We start from the raw sequence: 5,000 nt of genomic DNA on the forward strand, positions 1-5,000 counted from the left end.
CTACTTTGGCCGCAAGGCGCCGCGAGCAGGGGGCGCCGGCGCGCAGCTGCGCCGCCTGCCGCGTCCGTCGGCCGGCGCGCCTGCCACCGGCCGCCCCCACCAGCCGGCTGTAGCGCGTGCGCCCACGCACCGCGCTGCCAGCACGCCGGGCGGCCCCCCCTCACCGGCCGGGGACGGTCCCACCCAGCCACCGCCGCGTATCGCCTCACACCCAGATCCCCTTTCACGTTCGTGGGCATGGTGGGTCCCCTTTCACGTTCGTGGGCATGGTGGGTATCCCTGAAACAACCGGTTAATAGCTCGACCGATCGTCGCCAACACTGATTCACCTCTAGCGAGAACAACCGCACCACAACGGGTTACCGGTTGTTCATTTGCGTAACGTCACCAGCAAACGTACACGTCCATCGCCATTTGCAACGAGTATTGCATGCCTGTGTCAGGTGTCACAACACACTACGTCTGCCCACATAGACGCAACAACATGTGCACGCCTAGAGAACACGTGGAAGGTAGACCCCGTACGTATGCGGTGTCCATTGCGCGAACGACTGTCAGCCCGCCTCTGCAGCATGTCGCAGATGTGGAACGCGGTGCAACATGCTATCACGGTGTGTGAGAAGAGACGACTACGTCCGAATACACGCTCCACTACATCAACAGACTGCTCATGCTGATCGCCATCCAGGGCGTCCGTTCCTCCCACACGTCTGTATGGCGTACCACACTGCAATCCAGCTCTTATAGGGAGACGACACGTAGCTGCGTGCACAATATTTGGACTGTATGGTCCGCCGTTGCTAGGCGCTGTCGTCATACGGTCACATGGGCCACGATGTATCATTCAGTACATACGGAGCAATGTGCAGTACAGTTTGTGGGTTTTGCGTACATCGGCGGACAGGTGACAGGCCGTACCACAACGTAGGCTGAGTACGTCGGCATGCGAAGGGCATTGAACATGCAAACTTCTCACCGACCAGCTTGCGAAGGCAGGGGGGAAGGGGGGGGGGCATGTACGTCCTGCTGCCACACTACAGTGTATAGCAGGAGCATGTGGAAAGTCAGCAACACCTGCAAGGTGTTTAACATGACGCGATACACAGGGGACCGGGCAGTGCGAGTAGCGAACTATATTGCGAGGGTTGCGGTTAGGCAACACTACACTACTTTAACGGGTTGCATAACAATTACAGAGCAGGTTCAGCGACAACGTGCGTCAGGTTAAGGCGCAATATAGTTTAGGTTACGGCGCACTTTAGGTTAGGTTAAGGCACATTATAGGTTAGGTTAAGGCACAACATGGGTTACGTTAAGGCACAACATGGGTTACGTTAAGGCACAACATGGGTTACGTTAAGGCACAACATGGGTTAGGTTAAGGCACAACATGGGTTAGGTTAAGCACAACATGGGTTAGGTTAAGGCACAACATGGGTTAGGTTAAGGCACAACATGGGTTAGGTTAAGGCACAACATGGGTTAGGTTAAAGGCAACAACATGGGTTAGGTTAAGGCACAACATGGGTTAGGTTAAGGCACAACATGGGTTAGGTTAAGGCACAACATGGGTTAGGTTAAGGCACAACATGGGTTAGGTTAAGGCACAACATGGGTTAGGTTAAGGCACAACATGGGTTAGGTTAAGGCACAACATGGGTTAGGTTAAGGCACAACATGGGTTAGGTTAAGGCACAACATGGGTTAGGTTAAGGCACAACATGGGTTAGGTTAAGGCACAACATGGGTTAGGTTAAGGCACAACATGGGTTAGGTTAAGGCACAACATGGGTTAGGTTAAGGCACAACATGGGTTAGGTTAAGGCACAACATGGGTTAGGTTAAGGCACAACATGGGTTAGGTTAAGGCACAACATGGGTTAGGTTAAGGCACAACATGGGTTAGGTTAAGGCACAACATGGGGTTAGGTTAAGGCACAACATGGGTTAGGTTAAGGCACAACATGGGTTAGGTTAAGGCACAACATGGGTTAGGTTAAGGCACAACATGGGTTAGGTTAAGGCACAACATGGGTTAGGTTAAGGCACAACATGGGTTAGGTTAAGGCACAACATGGGTTAGGTTAAGGCACAACATGGGTTAGGTTAAGGCACAACATGGGTTAGGTTAAGGCACAACATGGGTTAGGTTAAGGCACACCATGGGTTAGGTTAAGGCACAACATGGGTTAGGTTAAGGCACAACATGGGTTAGGTTAAGGCACAACATGGGTTAGGTTAAGGCACAACATGGGTTAGGTTAAGGCACAACATGGGTTAGGTTAAGGCACAACGTAGGTTAGGTTAAGGCACAACGTGGGTTAGGTTAAGGCACAACGTGGGTTAGGTTAAGGCACAACGTGGGTTAGGTTAAGGCACAACGTGGGTTAGGTTAAGGCACAACATGGGTTAGGTTAAGGCACAACATGGGTTAGGTTAAGGCACACCATGGGTTAGGTTAAGGCACAACATGGGTTAGGTTAAGGCACAACATGGGTTAGGTTAAGGCACAACATGGGTTAGGTTAAGGCACAACATGGGTTAGGTTAAGGCACAACATGGGTTAGGTTAAGGCACAACATGGGTTAGGTTAAGGCACAACATGGGTTAGGTTAAGGCACAACGTAGGTTAGGTTAAGGCACAACGTGGGTTAGGTTAAGGCACAACATGGGTTAGGTTAAGGCACAACATGGGTTAGGTTAAGGCACAACAATGGGTTAGGTTAAGGCACAACATGGGTTAGGTTAAGGCACAACATGGGTTAGGTTAAGGCACAACATGGGTTAGGTTACGGCACAACATGGGTTACGTTACGGCACAACATGGGTTACGTTACGGCACAACATGGGTTACGTTACGGCACAACATGGGTTACGTTACGGCACAACATGGGTTACGTTACGGCACAACATGGGTTACGTTACGGCACAACATGGGTTACGTTACGGCACAAATTAGGTTAGGTTACGGCACAAATTAGGTTAGGTTAAGGCACAAATTAGGTTAGGTTAAGGCACAAATTAGGTTAGGTTAAGGCACAAATTAGGTTAGGTTAAGGCACAAATTAGGTTAGGTTAAGGCACAAATTAGGTTAGGTTAAGGCACAAATTAGGTTAGGTTAAGGCACGATATAGGTTAGGTTAAGGCACGATATAGGTTAGGTTAAGGCACGATATAGGTTAGGTTAAGGCACGATATAGGTTAGGTTAAGGCACGATATAGGTTAGGTTAAGGCACGATATAGGTTAGGTTAAGGCACGATATAGGTTAGGTTAAGGCACGATATAGGTTAGGTTAAGGTACGATATAGGTTAGGTTAAGGTACGATATAGGTTAGGTTAAGGTACGATATAGGTTAGGTTAAGGTACGATATAGGTTAGGTTAAGGTACGATATAGGTTAGGTTAAGGTACGATATAGGTTAGGTTAAGGTACGATATAGGTTAGGTTAAGGTACGATATAGGTTAGGTTAAGGTACGATATAGGTTAGGTTAAGGTACGATATAGCGTAGGTTCAGATACACATTGTTGTAGGGAAAGGTGTATTGGGGGGGGGGGCGGCAGGTTCGTTGATAGTGATTATCGTAATTGGATGCCTGCGGTATTATCCGATTTGTCACGTCAGGATGCACTTTTGGCTCATGACAGGCGGCGCTCCGATTCCATGGTTGTGGCAGATCTGTGTCTTTCATTCCTGCCATTGTTTGTGTGCTGTGACAGGAGGCAGTATTGTGATGTTGGGTGCACCACTGTGTAGGACATGTGTGGGTGTTCGTGGCTTAGCTGAGCAATGTGCGGATGTCGGAAGGGTGGGATATTGTGTTTTCTGGGTGGACCTCCCGGTCTGGTAATGATAGTGTGGATTGTGTCATGTGGCGGAGAGGATGCACTGGATGTTCTTCCATGCTGGTGGTTAGATATTGTGTGTGATAAGAGAGTAGTGTGTGATAAGAGTGTCTGGCTGACGTGTGGTTCTCATTGTGTGCAGAGTCTTTCAGCATGTATAGGGACGGTTGTATATATTATCTGTATTCTGATGGCTCTGCATCTATTACTAATCAGTGCCGTGTATACGGTTACTCTAGTTCCAGTCGAAACTGTTCTATCTCTGTACATTAGTGACACTGCGGCTCCACTATGTTGCCGCCCCTGTCGGCCGTTTCCCCCAGTGTATGGCTAATGATTATCAGCAATCAGTCTATTAGTCAATACCGGTAGTGTGACGACGTCAAATGTCCGGGATGGGGGAAGCTACACCCTTCCCGTGGGTCAGGGCCTAGAAAGACTCTTCCCACGCAGGAGACTCGGACTGTCGTTACTCTTCCGAGACATATATGTGCCCAGCGTTTTTTTGCGGCTGCGAGTGCAACGCCAGGAGGCTCGGACTGTCGTTACTCTTCCGAGATATATATTTGCCCAGCGTTTTTTGCGACTGCGAGTGCAACGCCCACGGGTGCCGACATGGATGGGGCGCTTCCTAGCTGATGGCTCAGCATGAGAATCCGTACAGTGAGCAATGCGATCGCGTCTGTAGCTTGTACGTGGTACAGCTCGCAGCTCATGAATAGGGACAGCGGGAATGTCGCATATTGGAAATATCTCTTCATGAAACGCATGTTATAGGTGTGAATTGCACCTTACGAGTGCGGGAAACGTCCGCCGTTCATCCGCTGGCGATGCGAGTTGGGCGGTTGGGGTGGGGCACGAACGGGTGCAGGTGGGTGTGATTGCCGGTCCACGACTTCGTGCGGCAGAGGCACTGGCGTATGGGTGCTGTGGTCGACAGAGGCTGCATGCTTTGTGGGTGGCGTCGAAAGATGGGCACTGTGGGCCCATCGATGTCTTAGTCGGCTTGGCGTCCCATAGATGGCGGTATCGTCGTTGCAGGAGCTCATGCTGAGGGAGACCTACAGATGGCGGTATGTTTTGTGGTGCGCTCGACATGGCGGACGTAGTGTTGTCCGATTCGCATAGATGGCGATACTGTTTTGCCAGCAT

Source organism: Schistocerca serialis, unplaced genomic scaffold, assembly GCF_023864345.2.
Source record: "Schistocerca serialis cubense isolate TAMUIC-IGC-003099 unplaced genomic scaffold, iqSchSeri2.2 HiC_scaffold_583, whole genome shotgun sequence".
In the NCBI taxonomy this organism is placed as follows: Eukaryota; Metazoa; Arthropoda; class Insecta; order Orthoptera; family Acrididae; genus Schistocerca; species Schistocerca serialis.